This window comes from Emydura macquarii, unplaced genomic scaffold (assembly GCF_026122565.2).
Source record: "Emydura macquarii macquarii isolate MOO-44397 ecotype Brisbane River unplaced genomic scaffold, CSIRO-AGI_Emac_v2 contig_767, whole genome shotgun sequence".
NCBI lineage: Eukaryota > Metazoa > Chordata > Testudines > Chelidae > Emydura > Emydura macquarii.
In genome coordinates this window covers 1,147,607-1,172,348 of record NW_027130904.1, presented here as the reverse complement: position 1 = coordinate 1,172,348, position 24,742 = coordinate 1,147,607, and the positions used below count along the sequence as shown (strand labels likewise).

The following is a 24,742-nucleotide window of genomic DNA, read 5'->3' as shown; positions in this document are numbered from 1 at the left end:
GCTGCTGCCCCATGGTTCCTAAAACCATTCGTGCAATGTGTGCCACCGGCCGTTCATCCCTGGACTCTGGATGGCAGCTGAACTATCGACCCCTTCCTCAGCTCCCACTCCTCCCTGCTGGAGGGGGAGCAGCCCCAGGGCTGGAGTGGGCTAGGAACGTCTCGGCCCCCATTGCTACTGTCCCCTGCTGGAGGAGAAGGGCAGTGCCCCGGCTTGCGTGACTGGGGGTGGGTGCCGGGACTATCCCCAGCTCCCCACCCTGCCGAGACAGCAGCAGGGAGGGTCCAAGCAGAGCTACAGCCACGAGCCGCGGCTCAGCTCCCCACCCGCGGCCCCCTAGGACTGCTGGCTGCCGAGGAGTAAACCAAGTACCGGAGCTCAGCCTTGAACTCGCCTCTGCGGCTGGCTTAAAGGAGGGAAGGCGCCCAGGTAAACTGCCATGACCTCTCAGGTGGATTCACACCGCTGCGCGGAGGGCCACATCTACACAGACACGTGGGGTGTCTCCTGTCCTTTCTGGGATGCTCTGAATACGGCATTTCCGTACAGCAGAAACTGCAACGTGCTTAGAAAAAACTAGCCGGTCCCCAGGTGTATGCTAATCCAGTACTAAATGCATCGGCTACATGGAGATCTTACAGGGATCGGTCAGCTGCCACGGGGGAAATACGAGGCACTTTCAATACCAACGAAGTGCTTTACTCTATTTTCTGACCGCAAAACAAACGCAGGGGAGTGCATCAAACATTCCTTTTCTTGCCACAGTTCATAAATTCCTCCTCAAGGGATCTGTCTCGGTGAGTCATCAACACGATGACAAATCTCCCGGAGAGAATACGTGTCCCAACTTTCCAGACATTGTTATTTCTCCATCTCCTACAGCAGACTTCTCAATTAAGTGAGTAACTTCGGAGTAACTTCACCACAAACGATTTTAAACACACACACACACACACGCACACACAGATTGGAAAGCCTGAGAGAAGAGCGCTGCAGACTCATGCTTTCCAAAGGCAGTCTGGACAGTTTGCAGAAAAAACACCAAGTAATTTATAGGACTGGAGCTGAGACCCCTTACAGTGGGAACGAGACGTGAATAATATTTGACACTAGGCATGCATAACATTTTAAAGCGTATTTGCTGGAGAGCTGACCAAACCACTGCGTTGGAGGGGCTCACATATAATTGTTCGGTGTGTACATGCACCAACTCCAGCATTTCTATTTATTTCCGCGCGCGCACACGCACACACACACGCACACACACACACACGCTCTCTCTAAAACGAATCTATATCGCACCTACACTTAAACTATCCATAATGAACACTTCATTGCCTAACATATATACAGAGTATTTTTGAGCCAGCATTACTCACGTCAGTCATTCCCCCGTTTCTTAGGTCTAAAGTTTACACTAGTTACTAGTTGACAAGCGACTAAGCCTTTGCTTTGCCTGCAAGAGCTCACGAGCCTCATCTCTCGTCAATTAACCCTTCGCCGCCGCCTCTTGCCCGGCAATCTCGCACCAATCCCCTGCCCGCTAAAAGCACATTGCCGTTATGTACATACAGCCACGGAGCACATTTTACATTCCAGGGGGGAAGCTGTGCTCGGTCTACCTCTCAGCTGAGAAGTAAAGCACACTCTACCTTTCCCTCTTAAACACGCTTCCCCTGAAGAAGGGGAGGGGGGAAATGTGTGTACAAAACAGTTTGAGCTTCCCCAGGGTTGCTGCTGGTGCCGTGCTGCTTTTGCTAACGTGCGTCTCTTAGCTTGGTTGGATGGTAGGTGAGGACAAGGTCAGCTTTTACTGTTGTTGCCTGCACCTGCAAGCAAAGTCCCCATGGCAGCATCGACTTACCCGGTAACCAGGTTCTCCACAACAAAGCCCAGGGTGCATATCCTTCTCCAGGCAGAGCCTGCCTGTCCTCTCAGCCAGAATGACAGCACCTACGTGCGAGGAGAGCTCAGCACAGAAGAGCAACTTTGGTTTCCTTCAAACACACTTGAGCCTGAGCAGTTTCCATCAGGGCTTGCTCGGGACGAGACATACAAGGAGAGGAGTTGGGAGAGTTGCTTTCGGGGAAATCTGGGTTTTATGAAAGGTGAGGGGCTCCCCTCTCACTGCCGTGTCCCGCAGTCAGTGTCCACAGGTGAAGAAGATGACGTTGACTCGTTTGGTTGGGAGGATGACCTTGCTAGCTCACTGCTGTAACTGTGTTCCTGGGATGGGAGAGGTGCTGTCTGTCCAGGCTTGTCTGGGCAAGGCAGGGTCCAAGCTGCTGCTGGCTGCAAGCGCCAGGAATTGGGCTGCCCGTGCTCTCGGCTCGTTGTATCAGTACTATGTGGACAGGGGGATTGCAGTAAAGGGAAGGGGGGGGGTGGGGGGAAGAGTGATTGCTTTAAGGGCCGCTAGCCAGCCAGCAGCTTCCCGAGTGCACTGCCAGAGCCTAGGAAGGGAGGAGGCAGGGGGGCGGGTAACTCCTGGTCAGCCGGTTGGTTAATTCAAAGGCAGAGTGTCTCTCTCCCCCTCCGCACTCTTCTGATTCACACACACCGAAAGAAAGAGAAACTAGGGAAAGAGAAACTAGGCGACTGACAGGCTGGTGCCACTTCCCTGCCTTCCTGGGCATTCTTTATAAATTATGGTTGTACTTGATTGGGTGGGAGTAGGGGTAGATCTGTTTCCATGTAACCCCTCTGCACTGCTTCCTGGTTCTGGAAGCACTGAGAAAGAGAACATGAAAAGCCCAGTCATCCCACACAAAGGACCAAACAAATGCTCAGTCTGGATTTCTGATCACCTCTCCCAAAAGAGTTGAGGAGTATTTGCCCCCAGGATTATGGTTCAGCCCATTAAAGAACTAGAGCCAGCTGCGAAATTTGATTCTGGTTCAGATTCTCAATGGAGCCCGGATATTGGATGAAATTCTCTTCATATTATACTACATACCCACACCTACACACCAGGCTTGTTTCACTTCTTGGGTTAGCCAGTGGAACCAGGCTGTGCAGTAGTGTGGTGTGGAGGACAGAGAAGGCAAACACAGCTTAGGAAGTGGGCACAGCCCTCGAGGAGGGGTGTAGTGTCAGTGTGTATTAGAGTCAGTCTAGAGCAGGATAAAAGGCATACTAACACATCAATATGAACGGGCCCAGCTAACAGAACATCTGTTAAAATGCACTTTGTCTGGCCTTCACTAGTCTTTTAAACGTTTTTAAAATACACTTTATCCTAGGATGGGTAGCCCCTTAGAGAAGCACTAAATCAGCTTCTGTGGATCATGGGGACACTGTATCAGACAGAAGTCCAGGGATAGTCCTAGTAATGGGATCTGCTCTAAATAGAATTCCCAAGAAAGGGCAGCTGTGGTACTGCGGATGCAGCTGGCTCCACAGACAGTGGAGGTGGTAAATTCTGCACCTACAGGGATGAATCAAGCCCCTTAATGAGCCATGAACTGCAAAGCTATGTAATAAATTGCATTTGTCGTGTCCTTATGGCCTCCTCCTATGCACTATGCCCACTAAATATATCACCACTAGCACACTGCTCACTCCTCTATCTTCACCAGGGCTACCTCTAACATTCCAAACTGCTCAGCAGTGCCAACACCTGCCCTTACAACATAAATATCTGGAGAAATGTTTCCCTCCCCTGCCCCCAAATGTGGAATTTGCACCCAAAAATTATGTTGGCTGAAGACCCAGGACAGGCAGTGTACAATCCCATATCAGAGACAGGTTTAAGCTTTAATATATCACATTTCAGAGACAGAAAGTGGAGCCTTAAATCTTCGGAAAGAGGAGATGCCCAGATTTCCAATGAGACACAATATTTGCTTGTAGTCCTAGAAGTTTCAGCGATATCGGACCTTAACAGCACAGCATAACTATGTATGAAAACACTAATTCAGATCTTTAAAAGAGGTTTGCTTTTTTAAAAAAAATCTATGTTCTAATTTCTCTCTCTTAGGCCTGGACAGACAATTGGAATAATGATGTGAAATCCTCACACCCTTGAAGTCACTGGAAGTTCCGATGGTAACTGAGGGCTTGATCCTACACCAATAGAAAGCAGTGAGAGTACTGCTGTTGCCATCCATAGGTGTAGGACTGGGCCTAAGGCCGCTTGGCTTTAGAAGCAGAGGTTTTAAGAAAAACAGCAAGGGTAGCCACTGGAGACAGTGGTTAAAAACCCTGTCACATGACCAGGAAATTAACTGTTTGTAACCCTGAAGTGAGTGAGACTAGGAAATAAACTTCAGTCTCTGTTCCCAGAACTCCTGAGCCTCACTCCCTTTCACCTTTTAATGTCCATGGAAGAGCCTGTAGTAACTCCCATAGCCTGTGTGACTGTAGGAGCGAAGACTGACTCCCCTGACAATGGGAATGCACAGAAGGCTCGAGTTCACTTCCCTATGCATAGCTTTGCTACTCATTCCCTGAGAGAAAGGAATGGAGGGGTTGTTAAAACACCTCAGTATCTGGGCAGTCTCGCACCTGAAAGAATTAACTTACCCCAGAGCCAGTATCTATCTCCTTCTGGGGCTTGCCCAGCAGGAAGTTATGCATAGTTTGTACTGAGGAGTGCTCTGCAAGAGTCCTGTGTGCTCCTATGTGTATGTACTGTGCACTCATCACATTATAGTATCACTGAAGTACTGGTATTTGAAATCTCCTCTATTTACAGACTTTGGGCCAAATTCTGTTGTCAGATCAGCACGGCCAGTCTTTTGTACAATATTTTGTATTTTTTCTATATCCACTGACATTAAGGAGAAGACTAGTTCTTATAGAGAGCATGCTGTTGGAATTTGAAAAATAAAGTTTAAAAGAATGAAAAATACTATGTTCTTCTCTGACATTTTACCAACCACAAACGTTGGCTGTCTGTTTCAGCAGAGAACAATGTAGCACACTTGGAGGGATGGAGCACACCTGTGTCTAGGGGCCCAGCTCCTTGAATCATGTCATTATGACAGAACTGCAGCTTTTGTTCAAAATGAAAAGTAAATTATTATCCCTCATGATTGTGAAGAAAAGCTTGAAAATGTAAGCTTTGTGTAACCAATGTAATTATGTATGCCTGAGTCTCCTGAGAGCCTGAAACAGTAGCTCAGAGAGAAGTGAATTGCCCCATTATCTCAATGGGTGTTAACATCAAGGTCCACTACTCTATAGGCCCTGCCTATTCTATCTAAGCAGAGGATGCTATAGGTGGCCATGCAATAGGCCCAGCCCAATCACACAAGCAAATATGCCCTATGCCATTTCCTCTGCCTCTCTGAAAGGAAAGAGGGACCATTGCAAATTGCAAAGTCAAAGCATAGGAGCAGGACCCTAGGAGGGGCTCCATGTTCATGTCATGCTACGCATAGGACATTGCATTGCCTTCATCCAGCCTTGAGCCTATAGCTTGTAGGACCTACTTAGAGCTAAAGCTCTTTTGCCATTAGCCTAGCCTCATTTTTACTTCTGTATATTAATTTAAGGAAGCCTGGAAATTTACTTTCCATATTCTTTTCTTTAAGCTTCCTGAGTCTGTGCAAATTTATGATATCGATGTCTCAAGAGTTCCCATAAAATTACGTTGTTATCCAGTCTCCTTATTGCTAAGTATATGGATGCTCCAGCAGTGACTGGATTAGATCTAAGTGTAATCACCCTATAGGACATTTGTGGTTTTATACAGAAAGTATTTGTAAGATATGTTTCACTTTGAAACTATGAACAATTCAAGGAGCATTACGTAGAAGAATTTATTTGTTGGCCCAATAAAATACTTCACAGTATCTGCTGTGTTAACTATATTTTTATTGTTACCATTTGCTAGAATTTTCAATTAAGTTATATTTTTATTAGATCCCATCACTAAGAATTCATAAGGACTATCCCTGGTCTTACACTGGAGCCAATTCAGATTTGTTTATTATAGATTTATACAATTAACTAACTTTTATAAATAAGGAAATGTGCCAGATAAAGAGATGAACAGAAAACTCTAAATTTATGGCTCAAATCTATAAAAGCAATGGAACAAACACTTAAGTGGTAATGGGTACCCTGTCAAACTGCAATGAAAGAGCATCACCCTAAAGAGACACTGACAAGACTGTCAGGAACCAAAGCTGACCTTCATAAAAAGTTAGTCTGTTTCAAAGTGTCCCCATATAAGGAAAATACAGTGTCACTCTTTCAAACCAAGGATTCAATGGAGCCTGATTTTCAGAGATGCTGATCTGAATCTATTAGCACTACTTTCAGTAGTGTTTCAAACCTTATGATTTATTTATACTGCAGTAGCACCCCAATGCATCATCAAGCATTGAGGCCTCATTGTGATAGACACTGTATAAACCTAGGAAGAAATGGTTCCCACCCCAGAAGAGATCACAATATCATCTGAAGCAAAATGGAATATGTCACTATTCCACATCACACCCAAAGACTGGCCTAATACTCCATTGTATTACACAAGCCATTTAAGTTGGTTCAATACTGACCAAATTAGACATGTTAGCACATCTACAGGTAAACATATCCAGAATGCTTTAACTGCTGAACAGCCAACAATTTAGTCAGTCAGGTCCTATTTAAAGCTAATTTTCCATATATGTTCCATTACTGTAGATGTGCATATGGCAGAAGTCATATTTGATTCATTTTATTTATTAGGATATTGCACACAGCTAGCAGGAGCCTGAAATGGTTTAATATAGCCTTTCAGAAAATTAGTCTAGTTTCTAACACATCAGACACATTTTCTCCATAGTAGCATTTTTTCCTCCCTTGTTGAGAGCCCATACCTAATGGGACTGCTTTAATACAAATAAAAATAGAATCTACATGAGCATCTGTGAACTGGTTTGGTTGTCCCACTAAGACATGGAATTGTGGTGTGCAGATAGCTCAGAAAAAACAGAGAGCAGGGAAAGAGAAATCCCAGATGGGGGAGTTCATTTATTGTGGGGATGTGTGGGACTTTTCTTTGAAGCATTTTCTGGCTGAAGTATATGACCCTGGGCTTTGAAGCAGACTTTGGGGAAAACTAAAAGAGCATCTGATTGCTTTCAGGAACCTAGGGTTGGAGCTTTCATCAGAAGGAAGCCCCTCTTCAACTATTCCCCACTGCGACTGGGTAGCAGCTTATTGGGTACCCATCAGAGAGCATAAGGTTAGGTATTTTTAGTTTAGACCCTTTTGTCATTTATCTCATACACCAGTCACCAGGAGAGTGGAGCCCTCAGGAGGAGGACCTGGGTAGAAGAAACACAGTGAGGAGGTGAATTATTGTTGTTGAATTCTTTTGCCCAAGCTATTTTATTTTTTACCTCTGTTACCCTAATTTCAGTCACAAGGAAACTGGCAAAAGGGAAATGAGGAAGTGCTACCTCAGCAGAGGACCAGGTAAGAGATATGTGATAGATGGCTTAGATTTTGCTGGCTTTTGATGCCTGGGTGCTGTTCTTACTGTGTAATACAGGTGTAAGTCTTAACATTCTGCTCTCGAAGCTGAAAAAAACTTTGCTTACTCTGTCAGGTGTTTGTGGCACCTTCACAAAAACATCTTGCTAGCTGATTCATAGAGTCATAGAATATTAGAGTTGGAAGGGACCTCAGGAGGTCATCTAGTCCAACCCCCTGCTCAAAGCAGGACTAACCTCAGCTATATCATCCCAACCAGGGCTTTGTCAAGCCTCAGCTTAAAAACCTCTAAGGATGGAGATTCCACCACCTCCCTAGGTAACCCATTCCAGTGCTTCACCACCCTCCTAGTAAAAAACTTTTTCCTAATGTCCAACCTAGACCTCCCGCCCTGCAACTTGAGACCGTTGCTCCTTGTTCTGTCATCTGCCACCACCGAGAACAGCCTAGCCCCATCCTCCCTGGAACCCCATTTCAGGTAGTTAAAGGCCGCTATCAATTCCCCCCTCACTAAGGCCGCTATCAAATCCCCCCTCACTAAGTCTAATTCTTTAATTTTATCTCTGATCTTATCATTTGTTTCAATATTAGTAGTTCTGTAACAGATAACATTTACACTAACTAAGGTGAAATGATAAGAGACTTACGTGCACCCTGTGTAAAATAAGGGATAGCAGGTACCCAGGATTAAATCCATTCTAAAACCCTGGGTTTGCATTCCCCCATTTTAAGTGTGAAAACAAGTTGTGTGTCTCACCACAGGAAATAGACTGAAATGCTTGAGAGGAAGATATGTGCACATGCTTTCTCCCCATTGTCTGTGGCTCCAGAAGCTCTCAACCAGAAACCTCTTCCTGTTCCTTGATCTTAGGTCTTTATAACCTAGGTGGGCAGGACTGAGTGACCAAAGATCTCTGGATCTGTTTTCAGCTAATAGCTAGTCCTACAAATGGGGCATGCTTAGGCTATGTCTACACTGTAGCACTAATTTGAATTATCTTAATTCGAATTACAGAAAGCAATTTATAGAAAGCGCTGCAGACTGTCCACACTACAGTGTTTGTGCTGGTTTCTTGCATCCATACTGGCCAGCCTTAATTCGAATTAGAAAGCAGTGCAATGTGGGAAGCTATCCCACAGTGCAACTAACCATAGAGGCTGTTGTGACGAGTGTCATCATCCCAGGATGCAGCGCGGCTTCCCCCACCCTCTTCCCCCACCCCGAAACAAACAGGAAATGGAGTTTTCATGCTGTTTTTTTACTCCCCCGATCGCCATTGCTGCAGGCACATGGAGCCAGCTGAACTATGCTCTCACTTTGTCCGTGACAAATACATCACATTTTATCCTGGATTACTTTAGAACCGTATGCTGTTTGCCTTTTATGCTCCCCCTACCAGCCCCTGTATATTGCTTGCCTTTGATTTTGATTCTACAGGTGTCTGTAGAATGTAAGATAAATAACAACAGTCAGTTAGTATATTAATACAGTGATACAAATGTTTCCATTTCACTGATGGAAAGCATGATATAATGTATCCACATGTAGCACTGTGAATAAACTCTTAAGAAAGTATCAATTTCCATGATTGGCCACTGAAACAATGTAGCAAAGAATTTCCTCTGACTGCTGGCATTTAAAAAGCATTCACCACGCTGGGAAGGGGGTGGGTGGTGAAATCTTTCAAAGGGACAAACTTTAAAGGGCTAAACTTTCAAAGGGACAAATCTTAAAGGGACAAACTGAAAAGGACTTCTTGTGTGTGTGTGTGTGTGGGGGGGGGTGATTGCAGCTTGGATTTTAAACCCATTCACCGCAGGAAATGAAGATTTAAATCTTCCCGGGGCTGCTTTGGGGGAGGGTATTGAAATGGGGCATCATGGGATACAGTCTGGAGGCCAATTAATTTGAATTAAGTCCCATTGCATCCACACTCACACTAATGTGAATTAACTGATGCGCTTCAGGCGCTAATCCACTTGCAGAGGTGGTTTTATTAATTTGATTTTAAAGGCTCCTTAATTCGAATTAACAATGTGCAAGTGTAGACGTGGGAGTAATTAATTCGAATTAGGGGACTTTAATTCAAATTAAGCCACCAGTGTAGACCAGGCCATAGATGCGAGTTCTTAGGTCAAGGTCTTGTTCTTTAGCTTGATAAATAATAGCCAAAGCCTATAGCTCTTACTCAGTCCTTATGTTAATTAAAGGAGAGTTTTGCCTTAAAAATTACAGTGTAAGGGCTACAGAGTTTGGATCACTAACTGGCTATTTTATTCTCCATCTACTTGGCCAAATTTTACAAACAATACCATCATAAAAGGTCTTGCTAGGTAACCACCAAGAAAACATCTTCCTCCTCCTTCTTTACAATACAAACACACTATCTCAGAGTACCTCTGTAAGATTTCTAAAACTCCTATCACCATAGTATCCAGTAGTTTCTAGGCTTCATTACAACAAAGCCAGTTTCTTCTCCCTTCCGCTCATATGCAAGCCCAATTTTAAAGTCACCAAAATACAACATGTCAGTGGAAGATAAGACATATGCATTTAGAACCCAACATGAGAGAAAGCTGTGTTATAAAAATTTGTATTTTTTAATTTGTTTTCTAAGACTTTCATCATGAAGCACATAAAGTACTTGACAAATTATGAGCCTGATTCTGCACTGTTTTTATACAGAAAACACTCCTGCTGACACATGGAGTTACAGCATTAAAATTCAGGCCTATTATCTATTATACACAAACATGCAAAGGAATCTTTTCAACAAAATGCAGTTGCCTTTCGGGAAAACCACAGCAGCTGCTTAATAGTATACAAAGAGCCCTATGAGACCTTGTATCCAACTGAAATTGTTGGGGATTTTTAGATTCATAGAAGGTACTTAATTAAACTGGAATGAGACTGACATTGGTGTGAACACCTACAAGTTTGGTCAGATCTCTAATGACCATGAGTGTCAAGCATTCAGTTATACATCTCATATAAAGGCACAGGAATAACAAAACACAGTTGACAAGATAACTAATGCAATACTCTTTGGGGAATCAAAAGTTAATATTTAATACCTTGGGATCTGAAAGCTTGTGTATGAGCATCAAATGTATTTTCAAATAGGAGAATGAAGATGGGGAACCAAAATTTGGCCTAGACTCTCAAGTCTGTGTGTCTGAATATAAATAGGCTTAGGCCTAGTCTACACTACAAAATTAGATCAAATAAGCCGCCTTGTGTCGACCTTGTGTCGACAGTTGTGCATGCGTCTACGCTTAAAATTTGTCTCTGACCGCTGTAAGAACCCCACTGTGGTGATGCAGTAACACCGCCTGCCCGAACAGCATCGAGCCATAGTTGATGTATTGAAGTCGATGCAGTGCACATGTAGTCACTGCATTGCTTATGTCAACTCTAACCATCCTTCAGCAGCCATCCCACAATGCCTGACACTGATCACTTTGGTCACAATCATCAATTTCACTGCCCATGTGTCAGAGAGACCAGAAGCCCATCTATCCCTCCTTAAAAAACATGAATTTTTGAAATGGCTGTTCCTGATTTCTCAGTTTGATGAGCACACCTAGCAGCTCTCTACTGTTGCGTGCAACTACCCAGCTGACTATGCTGACAACATGCTCTGAACACACTCCGGGCTGGAGTGGACAGGAAATATTGGATCTCCTGGGCCTGTGGGGAGAAGAGGCTGTGCAGTAACAGCTATGGATCAGCCTATGACATCTATGAGCAGATTGCATGGGAGCTGCAGGAGAGGGCGTATGAGAGGGACCAGCAGCAGTGCTGTGTGAAAGCAAAGGAATGGCAGCAGGCATACCAGAAGGCCAACGAATATGCTGCTTTTACAAAGAGCTGCATGCCGTACTTGGAGACCCTACGTACCACTATGGATACTTCCAAGAAGCCTGAGTCACTGGCCCCGCCCTGAACAACAAAGAGGAGGAGAATTGGGGATGTGCACTGGGCAGGTCCAGCTAGGACCTGTTTAAGATTCCACCATAGTCCTGGCAGTCAAATACAAGTGAGCCTGATTCAGGGGAAGGAATCTCAGGTAATTGTGTAAACGTATTTCCCATACAATGATGCACACAGCTATTGACTTTTCATTAATTTACTTGTAGGAGAGAGAGAGATCTGCTTTTCATTCTCCTGTAGAGTTAGGCAGGGGTGCACATGGAGCAGTTTATGTACACAAGGATGTCCATTGAATCCTCTTGAGAGATCTTGATGAAACTTTCATGGAAGTAATCTGCAATCCTCTCCCAAAGGATCCTAGGGATGGCAGCCTTATTTCTTCCACCACAGTAGGACACATTACCACACCACTCCATGCTAACTTTGGCAGGCACCAATACTGTAAACAGGCTAGAGGCATACTGGTTTGGGCAGCTATGGAATGTCACCATCAGCTGTACTCTGTGCCTTTATTACCCTCAGGATTTCAGCTGATATCTCACTTATCCCCGCCTGTGGAAAATGGTGCCAGTGTTCAGTACCATTGCCCTATACTCAGTTTCATGTAACCAAGCAATTCCCTCACCCTTGGGGGCCACACTCACCACAGCTGGTGCTCTGAGTGTGCTGCGCACAAGCCCACTGGAGCAGAAGTGTCAACAAGCATGTCTTGTTTAAAACTTTGGGGGGCAAAGGAAGGAAGTTCCGAACCTTAACTTTTGCTTTCCATTGTGACTATACTGACAATAGTACCTCTGTGTTTTATCTGTAGCAGGCTTAAGGAGTTCCCATAGAATGCCTGAGCCAGATGAGGAGGAGAAAGAAGAGGATTTGGGATGACAAGTTCAAGGAGATCCTGAAGGCCAGTGCTGCACCAGAGCATAAGCAGAGAGCCTGGAGGGTGAATCTTGCCAACTACCTGGAGAAGGAAAGAGTTGACAGGAGAAAGGTCCTAGAGTCCCTACCCGTACTGCTCCACAGCAGCGGACAATAAGGACAGCCACAGCTTCACATACAGCAACCGTGGCTTTCACAGGTCAATGTACATGTAGCCAAAACAGATATGAATGTTCTTTTCCTTTATTAAGTTCTGTTCCATTAGTTTATTAAGTTTGAAATGTATTTGCTTTTAAATTGCACAAATTTTTTCCACTGGTTACATTACTCTATTCCTTGGAACATTATTCCTCTTTATTAGTTCACAACATGTGCTGCAGAATGCCTAGCAATGCTGAAAGCATCCACTTATTTGTAATTGTACAGTGTGACAGAATTTAGAGGATTTGTGACAAACAGTATAATATATATAAACATACAGCAAGCACCACAAAACTAAATAGAAGCATTTGCATAGATGCACACCAAGCACTACACAATTTTTAACTGTCCCCAAAACTGCAGGGCTAGGTGTTGGGACAGTGCTGAATCACTACATAACATTACAATGGACATGTTTGGTGAGCCTGAGTGCTAGAGGATTCTGAGAAGGCCAAGCTTGCATTTGGCACCAACATGAGCCACGAATGTTTGTCCAGGTCCTGTGTATGCAGCTGTGCTGATGTGGAAGACCAATGGTCATGGTCAGCCAATGGCCAATTCACCTAGTGTGTACACGCGGAGGTGTGCAATGGTGAATCTGGGACTAACTGACCTGGGTCAACTGACCCTATAGAAAAACGTGATATCAGGTGCCCAGGGTGAGTAGTTAATGAAAAAGTGAATATCAGCTGATCCCTGTACCCCACTCCCAAATTATGAATTAATGATTATATGTTAGATGATATACTAGCAAAGTATATTTTGCATATCTTGGGGACATGTGACTCCTTTGGGAAGAGGGGGATAAATATTAGGAAAAATCAGTTTATATATCTATATATGCGCATATACCCAAAGCAGCTGGTGATACTGTAGGACAGAAGAGGGACTTTGAGACCAGAGGGCCTCAGGATAGCCTAGACCCTGCTACAAGGGACCATAGAGCAGAGGGCTTTGGAGTAGCCAAGATCCCCTATGAAGGGCTCAGAAAATAGACCATATACTTGAGGGAACCGGAAGAATGAAGAGAGAGTCTTCACCTAGGAATGTTAGCTATACTGGTTTTGTTTACTAATCAAGATACTATGTGAGGCCAGCATAGTTACTGAAGGTTTATCCTTGGGAAATTGAGGCTTACTAAGGAGAGGCATTGTATAGTCCTTTCTGTTTGTCTGTGATACCTGCTTTTCAATAAATAGCTCTGCATTCAAGAAATTGAATCCTGGTCTTCACTGGTACAGTAATTGGGTGCCTAGCTGTGGGTACATAAATCCCAACCCTAGGTACAGTGCAGTTCACCACAACACATTACTATGGCTCATTGTTAACATACCCTTTCAAAGCCTCCTTCAGCCATATAGCTCCAGCTGTGCTCTTCTAACAGCTCTTGTGTCTGGCAGTTCAAACTTGGGGAAAAGTTGCCACTGGGTTGGAAGCGGAGTGGCTGTCCTCCCCTTTACCTCACAGATATTATGAAGACACAGCAGGCTGCTATAACCATTGAGATATTTTTCTCACAGAGACCCAATCTTGCGAGTAAACAATGCCATCATTCCTTCAATCTACCAAAGGCACATCCAACTGTCATTCTGCACCTGCTGAGCCTGTAGCTGAATCTTTCCTTGGTGCTGTCAAGATGGCCTACGCATGGCTTCATGAGCAGAGAGTGCAAGGGATAGGCTACTCCCCCAGGATCACTATTGGGATTTCAACATTCTTTCCTAACATGCAGATTTCCACAAGCAAAGTCCCTGTCTGCAACTTTCTGAACAGTCCTGTGTTCTTAAAGATAGAAGTGTCATGCATCTTCTGTGACCAGCTAACACAGATGTCAGTGAAGCAGCCCTGGTGGTTCACAACTCTTGCATAACCATGGAAAAGAAGCCCTTTCTGTTGATATCCTCTGGGGCAAGTTGGACTGGTGCCTAAATAGGGAGAGGCATGCCATCTATCGCATCGACATAGTTCAGGAATCCAATTGCGGCAAATCCATCCACTATGTCTTGCACTTTGCTGAGTCACAGTCTTGTGTAGCAGGAGACTAATAATGGCCCTGTACACTTACATGACAATAGCCCCCATAGAGTATTTTCCAACTCCAAAATGATTTCCCATGTAGCGGTAACAATCCAGCATTGAGAATTTCCACAGTGTGATTGCCACTTTTTAACTACTGTCAGTGTTGCTCTCATTCTGGTGTCGGTGCAATGGAGGATTGAGGTGAGCTCGGCCCACAGAGCCATGAATGTAGCCTCAATCATCCAAACGTTCTGCAGACACGGATCATCATACCAAACCTGCATTACGATATGATCCCGCCAGTCCATGGGGTTTCTCGAGCCCAGAAACAGTGCTTCACCATCTGGCCCTTTTCCCAGGAACTCCACCAACAACCTTGAATTGTTTTTTGCTATGTCTCACAGCTATCTGTCCTCCATGAAATTGTCCTGTTCCCCACTGATGCAGGTCTTCTTGAGGCTCTGCAAATGCTGGAGGATAATGCAGCCTGTGTTTGCAATGCTCATGCCAGTAGTGCACAGCTATGCAGCATCCAGGATTCCATCCAAGATGGAAGACAGACAGGAGGGCCACGCAGGTTCATGGCTTTTTTAAAAAAAGGCACAAAAGTTATGGGATATGGATGATTTTATGGTATGTAGAAAATTGCATGTCACGAACTTGACCCCTTTCTCCCAGTCAACCCTGTGCAACTCGTTTCTGCCGCACCATGCATTGACAAAAACAGTGACAGTGCACTGGACGGTGGTGACTTGTACACTGGGGCCTATCCACTGTGCACCACACAAACACTCCTGGTAAGTACACACAGAGCTGACACAAGCAGCCAAGCATGCATACACACAAGCGACATACTAAGTGCAGTAGATTTATGCCAACATAACTTGCTTCAGCCAAAGTTTACAGCGTAGACATAGCCTTAGGCTTTCATCAGAGTTGGCAAAACTTACGGTAACTTTATACTCTGTCATACATGCCTAATTACAATCCAAAGGGGTTGTATGTTCTGATTTCAATACCAAGAGCCAGCATGAATTCATCCTACCCCATACTATAGGTTGCCTTAACACTACTGAAAATAATACTACATATAGTACAGTGATTACAACTTTAATAAGAAGCAAGGAAAGTAATTTCCCACAGCCCACACAGAAACATTAGAAGGAACCGCTAAGATAAAATGGAACACATTTGATCGTCTTATACTAAGATCTTCTCATATTAATAATGATTTCTTGTGTAAGCCCCAGCAACCTGAGATCGTATGTCTGATAAGTGCAAAACTGAAACCCACTTTTCTTGTTTGTGAACACCAGCATTTTTCTAATCACCTCTTGGGCATGCACATGGCTTGACTTCTGTTTTCTCTTGTTTCTGTTCCTCCAGACTTTAACCATACTTTCTGGAGTTCAAATTCTTTTTCATATTCTATTATAGATATATACATACACATAGTCCATTCCTGGAAATCAGTGGAAGTTTTGCCCGAGGAAGCACTAAGGTCCAGAAAATGCATGTTAAAGGGCAAAAAAATCCCCCAAAGTGACAGGGGATTCAACTCCCTAAACATGCAAACGTTCAAAGATCTGCATGGATCTTGGTAAGACCATGAAGGGCAGAGTCATCCATGCAGAGGTGCAATGCCTATGCCCAAACAATCACCTTCCCATGGAACACTGCTCCTGCAGGAGTCATATTCCACTGGCTGGTCACCTTGTGAAAAACTCTCAGCTCCAAATGGCATGGAGATGTGTCCTTAGACATAGATATTGAGTTGGCTCTCTGCCAACTCTGGAAGGAAGTATGTTGGTTGATGGGTGGCAGTTCATCCTCAACTCTACCAACACCAGCCTGCAGTCCTCAATTCTAGAGCCCCCACTGATGGGGGAGCAGGGAATAATGCTGCAAAATTGGTATCCTTTCACATTCCACATCCATTTCAGACGTGCCTGATCTGACTCAATGCAAAGTAACATTGTGGAAAATCAGGTTCAGAGTAAAGAGAGCAAGATGGGTCCGTCATTTTCAATAGGTTGATTTCTAGTGTAATAGTTCATGTCTAGTGTACTGGTGGGAAGATAATTTTCTGGGCTGATTAGCAGTCATTCTTTTGCATTAATTTATGGAATTATAGGGCAGAGGCATGCACTATGTAGTCAGCTACAATTCCCAAAACTTCATGGCCTGCTCCACTACGAGAGAATTAAAATCCTTTTAAAAGCTGTAAATAAGAAACTATGAAGGGAGTGGGGGTGGGGGATTGGCCTTGCTTTAAATTGTTTTATTCTGCTCTCTGATATATATATACACACACAGTTCATTTACTTCAATGGGAGTGGGAGCACAAATCTTAAGGGATAATTTGGCCCTACACATTTCTGTATGTGCTCTCTCCATTGCTAGAAGTGTGTTCTCATCCCTGCTCAATTTAGTTTTCCAGCATTTAATTTACTTGATTAAAGAGTTAAAGCCCCTTTTAAAATTTCTAAGCCTATAGTTTGACTGTAAAAGAAATTCTTAGGCCTTGTCTACACTCACAGTTATGCCAGCAAAACTTTGCTGCTCTGGGGTGTGGAAAAAAAAGCACCCAAGCAATATAAATTTTGCTGGCACAAGCGTGAGTGTAAACAAGGCCTTAATTAATCCACTATTCACTATAACTGGGGAAGTCTGTATTTCCATGAAAGCTTCTGGTTTTCAGAGTCTTAGGTGAGAACGTGCTTAGATGAGTACCATTCTTCAGAGTGTTCATTTACATTAACACCACAGTAGCAAGTCTGTTAAAGGTTACCTTTAAAAAAAGCTTGCTAATGCTCTCAAGCAATAGGTTGAGATCCTGCCCTAGTGATTTAATGAGGTCTCCTTCCCTCCAACTACACCTATACAGAGGGGAGGGACTAGCCTAATCTATTTAATGCTTGGGAAGCTGTAACCAAACAAATTCTTTTGTTGTTGTTGCTGGAGTTGTACGCAAAAGTGATGTTTGCTAGAGCACGCCTTGTGTGTGCCAAACCCAACTACGCTTATTGTTGCACAATCCTGAGATACGCAATTTATTTTGGAAAAACTTGAGTACAAAGATTCAGATCTTTATGAATAGGAAAACTGAAGAATCTGAATAGCTGTTAGGTACATGGCATTGTTTCTCTCTGTTAAAGTAATTTACTTAGCAAAGAACAAACATTAACTTATCAGCACCCAAATACCTCAACACAAACTAACTTTTTTCAAGAGAAGCAATATGTCTCAGCCTATAGAGAGGAAGATACATACACACAAAAAAATAGCCCCATCTACCATCCACTTAACTTATACAATATTGACAAAGTTTTGATATGATTCTAACTACTCAAGATTAAAAAAGAAAAAAAAAAAAAAAGAAAAAACCCGTATGCTTTGTGGAGTTTTTGGACTTGCTAAAAAAAGTATTTAGCTGTTGAAAGAATGGAATCAACTTTACTATCCAATTATTTATATAAAATAAAAAGTATGTTTACCTTTGAAAGCAAAACAAACTAATGCCATTATGCTGTATGTTAAGTAGCAAATGCCAGTATTTACAACTACTGCTGTTTATTTATTTTTATTTCCAGCTCTGCCATTTTACAGCTCAATATATAGCTGTTACAATGAAACATTTCTAAGACCTGCATAAGTAGCCAAAAGTAGTTTGACTTTAATGAAATACTCAAAGCTAAGCGTGTGCTTAAGTGTTTTGCTGGACTAGGGCCAGAGCATTCTGCTCTTTGCAAGATTGAGCCCATAGAGAGAGATGTGCCCTAGCTCTAAAATTTGGATCCAAATCTGACCTCTTTCAAGGTTTGTGGGTTTTCAGATCGCATGTGTACATAGATTCACATGTGTAAATAGAGGCAACAAAAACCTCTAGGACGGTACTACTGCAATACAAATAAGAAATCTCTGTTACTTATCAGCTTTCAATGCTGTACCATGGAAAAATTGATAGGGTGGTGCTAGAGTGCATTGTTACATCGGGTTGGGGAGTAGGAGACTAGTTGAAAGTAGTTATGTGCTTCTTCAGCCAGCAAGAAGCAATAAACCTGCACACAGTAGTCACTTGAGCACCTTTGTAATCAACAGCTTCAAAGGCAACAGCTCCCCTCTTGGTTTTGTAGAATTAAGTAGTTTAATACTCACCTCCTTCTCCTCTCTTTCCACACTGGGCAAATCATTTTGGAAGTCACTTGACTTGTCAATCAGTTTTTGTGGGCTTTTAAAAATCATAAACTACTAACTATTTGTTTAAACTGCATGGAACAAATTGCCACCTCTGCCTCTGGTTACTATATTGCATTTATAATTCCTAAGTGCTTGTGTGTTACATGCCACATTGAGATCAGTAAATGATTTCTTAGGTTCCTATAATTATTCAGCTCAAGACAGAGCAACCATTATAACATCAGCTCCATTTTGAGATTAATCTGTTTCATTCTATATGCCGCCCTCAATACACAGACGAGGGGGACTGATTAGCTCAAACAGCAACTATAAAAATCAATGGATTAATTTTCTGCCTGACAGTTAAGCATGACATACATTCTGGACTGACCTTTTGCTGTTATAAAATGGCTCTACATAAATATCTTACAAAAGTTTTTAAAGTTTAGCTATGCATATACTGAGAAATATTTATATAATGAAAATGTAAGTGTCCTGGAACCATCCAAGTATTGCCAGTTTATGTAACCCACCTGTTATCATTGCTGTTATTCTCATCTTCCCTTCCCCATTTCTCCCATCGCGTTTGTTACATCCACTTGATGTCTTGTCTTAACCGACAGACTTCTGGGCTCTCCTACAATACAAACAAGTCAATAGTAATACTGTTGTGCAAATACAAATTGTTCTACAGTAACAACATTGGAAGCCAGGTGATCCTGCTAGCCCAGTGGCAGAGCTTTGCATTAAAGGCAGAGAAGACCTGAATTTCATTCCTGATCTGAGTTTCTGGCTTCCTAGAATAGTAGATGCTTAGGATATTGTAGAGAAAGCATGTTTAACCCCTAAGATGGGAAGTAGTTCATGTTGTTTAATACACATATCACTAGACTTGTAAGGAAATGTGTGGATAGGTTCTAAAGGGAATCCATCCTAATCCTCCCCCACCAAGGTGGCATGGGCTTCGGTCTTAACAGTGGAGAGTAATACAGAGATACAGGACTACAGGGGTTCTGGAACAATTAGTACAGTGGGGGTGCTGAGATCCAGTGGGAGTGCTGAGAAGAAATCCTGTGTATGATGGAAAACGCTTCAAGCCAGGGGGTGCGGCAGCATACTCCTCCTCCCCCGCACCTCTAGTTCCAGCACTTATGCACGTTTAGAAGGGAGACAGAGGCCCCCCAAAAGGAAAAAACAACCTATTTCTTCCTGCTTTGGTTGGACTTTTTGCCCCTCTACTTGCACTACCACATCAAAGCTTCACATGAGCTATTTTTAAGATGCCTTTCATTCTAGTATCTCCCCAGCACTCTTGGATCAATTCTACCACCAGGTGTTCTCTATTAGCATGGGTAGGACTCTTCTTGGCAGGCTGGAATGCACTGCAGTGCTCATTTTGTGTTTTTTTCTGAGAAGATGCAAAATGCACTCTCCACTAATAATTTGGGGGGCTGGAAAAGGACCCCAAGATGTAGACCTGTGTAATAAGAAGGATGGTCTTATACTTAAGGCACTGGCATGGAAGGAAAGATGCTCCTTACACCCTTTCTCCCCCTTTGTACTCCAGACCTTTAAATACATTTGGGGGGGTGGGGGGAATCCATGAATAAAAATAATCACAGATTCCTATTAAGGTGGAGTCTGTTTTCTAACATGCTACCTCATTCTGTCTACCTGGGCACCCAGCCATTAATGGTGAAACCAGGCTGGTTTGTGATTTTCAGGTTTTTTAAAAAAACATTACATGCACACTTTAGAACATGATTTAAACACAATAAAAATTATTTGCCAACCACCTTTGCCAATTCATAGAAATCTATTATGTTTTTTCTATGAAAATTTGCTGGCCCACCTTAAAATGGAGGAAAATACAAGGTAGATGTGAGAGTTTTATTCTAATTTAGAGTACAGGGTTAAACTATAAAATGCAGAATAACGTGCATGGTACTAGAATCAAGTTCTCTTTCACAGAAAAACCAGGTTGAAAATATAACTTTTATTAATGCCTTGCTCTCTGTTATAGTAGGACTTATGTATGCATTTTCATTTGTCACTCTACAAACATGCATGAGGTATAAATATTGCTTCGAGACACATAAGGAGTCTTCAGCCTATATTTAATGTTAACATTGATTCTATTTGAAACACAATGTTGCTGCCTCTTCATAAGTGAGTTTGCAGTGACCTCTATAGGATATACCTAAAATAGATGCACTTGTGTTCCAAACTAGGATTCATGAAATGATAATCATGCTGGACCAGTTTGTTCCCTCACAAATCCACATACAGAAGAGATCCTCCACACAGATCTTCCCATCTGCATATGGAAGGAGAGGAGGCTCATCAACTTTTGTGTCAAGTGGCAGTCGGTCACAAGGAATCTGCTGAGATGTAAATACAGCCTGTCGTTGCATTAAAGTTTCTGAATAACCCTTCTACTCTGTAAAAAAGTCTTTTTGGGATGAGTTTCAGTAAGAGCGGCATATGGAGCCTAGTGGAGCAGCCCTAGCAGGCTGTCTGAAGGGCAGGGCAGAAGGCCTGAGCCCTGTGAGCACAGGTATAATGGGAGGTAGAATTTGGCTGGAATTACAACAGTCTGGCTTCTGCAGGATATTCGATTCGATGTTCTGCTGGGTGCAGAGCAGTGGAACTGAGTGGTATCCCTTGTGTTATCCCACTGGGAGGTAGGGACTGTTAGTATAGAGAGATAAGAAATGGGAGCTGATTTGATTTTGGTTTCCTTGGACTGTTTTGACTAGCAATAATAGAATGTATTTGTTCAAATAAGAGATCATGGAGAGGAACAAAAGTACATGAACACAGAGCCTAATTGCCAAAGATTTCCAGTCCCATTTCTAAACCACAGAGAAGGTCAACTGCAAATGCACATTCATACCTGGGGATGCCTATCTGACTCTTTTGAACTTTGTGCTTACACTAATCCAGACAACAATAGTCTACAAAAGATTTCACCAAAAACCACATAGCTGAACCTCATGCTTTTGCTGCTGTCTAAAACAAATAAAGCATGCATCAACTAGTAGGGCCAGATCCTCAGAGGAGAAATACTTCATTGGCAGAGGATATCAGCTTTAGATTGTGAAATGCACACACTTTAGACACTAAATTTTGAGACCAGAAGTATCAAAAGCAATAGAGCTGTGTGTCTGCTAATCATAAGTACCATATGCAGGCACAGATTTTGGTCGAGGACAACATTGAGATACATTGAACTGAGAAGTGCATATTGAATCTGCCTCAGTATTTACCTTGAAAGATAGTTCATCTCAGGCCTGGTCTACACTAGAGTTTTGTCAATAAAAGTCAGCTTTTGTCGACAAAACAGTCCTCGTGTACACACTACAACGACCCTTTTGTTGACAGAACTGCCCTGTTTTGTCGACCAAATAAAACCACCATGACGAGAGGCGTAGAGCCTTTTTTGCCCAACTTCTGTCGCAAAAGCGTCAGTGCAGACACTGCTGAATGTTTATGTCATGGTAAACGGCCTCTGGAAATGTCCCACAATTCCAATCCTGTCCTCTCTGGACAGCCGTTTGCACTCTGCTGCTCTGCAGCCACCCAGTCCTCCCCCTGTAAAGTCATGGGAAGTTTTGAAATGGTTATTCGACTGTTTGGTCGGTGTGGAGAGCTTGCATCTCATCTTTCCAGCTGACCATGGTGGCTCTACGCAGCAAACGCTCTCCCGCTTGGAGCACGGAGCTGCTGAACCTGATCAGCATTTAGGGAGAGTCAGCCATGCAGTCCCAGCTCCACTCTAGCTGAAGGAACTTTGATACCTATGGCCAGATTTCTTGTGCCATGGCAGAGAAGGGCTATGAGTGGGACGCGCTACAGTGCCGAGCTAAAATCAAGGAGCTGCGGCAGAGCTACCAGAAGGCCAGGGATGCAAACCATCATTCCGGTGTGGAGCCAATGAGATGCCACTTCTACAAAAAGCTGGAAGCCATCCTCAGAGGTGACCAGACATCCACTTCCAAGACGCCCATAGACACCGCCGCGGTCCTGGGGCCACCAGACTCAACCCCAACAAAGAGGTCATCGATGAGGAAGTGGAGTTGGAGGATGAGCCAGAGCTGAGGAGCAGTTCGGTTGCTGAGGTTGGGAGTCAGGAGCTGTTCTTGACCCCAGAAGGCTATAGCCAGCCCTAGCCCATGAGCTCAGGTGCCCTGGTTGCAGGAGAGGGGAGCTCAGATAAATGTTTGGAAGCTGATACTGCTTGTGTACAGAAGGCCTGGGGGTCATTAGATTGGCTAAAACATGCAGGTAGTTGAAGGGATAGAAATGCACAGGAGTAGCTGTGTTTGCATGTGCTTTCCCATTCCCTTGCGCACCTAAGCAGTATGGCTGAGAAGCACGTTAATGCACACTGAGATTTTGCAGGTATCCTCTTCTATAACCTCTAGGAAACTTTCTTGGAGGTACTCCCGATTCTCTGCCTCAGATTCCTCGGCAGAGCAGCTGTGTTTCTTCCCCCATTGCAGGACACTTTCCTGTGCCAATTGGCAATCACGTGAGCGGGGACCAAAGCAGCGCACAATCATGCAGCATAGGGACCCGGTTTGAAGCAACTGGCATGGAAGAGACGCATCTAGCATCCTTTCTGACTCTAAGGAGTGAGATATCTGCTTCTATGACCCCAGCCTGTGGAAAATGGTGGCAGAATTTGAAATTTGTTTTCCCTAATCACCTGCACTCATGCCCAAAGCGAGCACCCACCCACCCAGAACCTTGACCTACTTGGATGGCTTTCTCCCCCCCCCAAACTCACCATTCTCAGGCTGATCAAGGATCTGTACTTTGAGCAGGGAGATCCTGAGAATGAGGTGTGTGTCATAGTAATTAATGTATACTGTTAGGGCACTTACAATAATGCTTCTGTTCATTGTTTGTTTTTACCCGGATATGACCTTCGCAGCCAAGGCCCCTACACCAGCTGACTGCCTCCGGCTGATAAGGAAGCAACCCCGGAGAAGCAGGAGGAGATGTTTCAGGAACTCCTCCTGTCCTCTGAGACATCTAAAAGAGAGAAAAGGGCTTGGAGACAATCAATGTCAGAATCTCAAAAGATGGAGACAGGAACGGAAGGAGAACCAATTAATTTTAGCTGCACATGATCAAATCCATGGAGGAGCAGACAGAGCTGCTAAAGACAATAGTGTCATTACAGACACAGTTAATGCAAGCTCGCTCTGCCCTTCAGCTGCAACAGAACTTCTGTCCCTGCACTCCCCCAACACATTCCTTCCAAATTCACGGAGCATCCTCGCTACCCCCTTCATTCCACCCCTTCAGACATCTATGAGAATGACAGCTGGACTTATACACAACTGTCATAGCTGGCACTTCCCCCCACTACTTTTCCCCCCTCAAGGTTTTTTTTGCATTGTAAACTGTTTTGTGTTTAATAATAAAAGTCAGTTTTGAGAACAACATGCACTCTTTATTTCTGTGTAGCACATGACATTTTCACCTACCACCAACACACATCTACAGCTCTATAACAACCATACGTCACAGCACTGTTTAAAAAAAAACACCTTATGAGTTCTCATTGCCAAAATGGGCCCTCAATGCCTTCCTTATTCATATACACACCCCCCACCCCCAGTATGCTCCCCCACAATGTCCATGGCATGTGGCTGCTCATATGCAGATGCAAGGCAATCTGCCTCTGCAGTCCATCCAGGGGCAAACTTTTTGCTCTTAGCTTCACATAAATTATGGAACACACAGCAGGCAGCTATAACCACAGGAATATTGTCCCCATTTAAGTCCAGCCTGCCTTTAACCTGCCAAATGCACATTCAACAGTCATTCAGAACCTGCTCAGTCTGTTGTGGAAGTGCCCTCTGATTATATCCAAGATGCCTGTGTAAGGCTTCATAAGCCATGGCATTAGTGGATAGGCTGGGTTTTTCAGGATCACTATGGGCATCTCAACATCCCCAATTTGAATCTTTTGGTCTGGGAAAAAGTGCGTGCTTGTAGCTTCTGATACAGGCCAGCATTCCTGAAGATGAGCATCATGCACCTTTCCTGACCAACCCATGTTGATATCAGTGAAATGCCCACAGTGAT

The 24,742-nt window shown here is 43.7% G+C and overlaps 1 protein-coding gene and 1 long non-coding RNA gene across 3 annotated transcripts in view; both read right to left on the bottom strand.

Moving 5' to 3' along the window:
• GLIS3 (GLIS family zinc finger 3) overlaps positions 1 to 2,173 on the bottom strand; it is a 258,961-nt gene extending 256,788 nt beyond the window's left edge. Inside the window, exon 1 of one of the 2 annotated variants that reach the window (XM_067543059.1) lies at positions 1,865 to 2,173. The gene's annotated coding sequence lies outside the window, so the exon portion shown is untranslated. Of the gene's footprint in view, positions 1 to 1,379; positions 1,511 to 1,864 lie in introns of those variants that run through there. The other variant, XM_067543058.1, reaches the window with a different exon arrangement.
• Positions 2,174 to 3,742: 1,569 nt separating this feature from the next.
• Positions 3,743 to 24,742, bottom strand: part of LOC137149554 (uncharacterized) — a 47,267-nt gene continuing 26,267 nt past the window's right edge. Inside the window, exons 2-3 of the long non-coding RNA XR_010918800.1 lie at positions 19,174 to 19,277; positions 3,743 to 3,878 (exon numbers count right to left, since the gene is read on the bottom strand). This is a non-coding gene — a long non-coding RNA (uncharacterized lncRNA). The remainder of the gene's footprint in view (positions 3,879 to 19,173; positions 19,278 to 24,742) is intronic.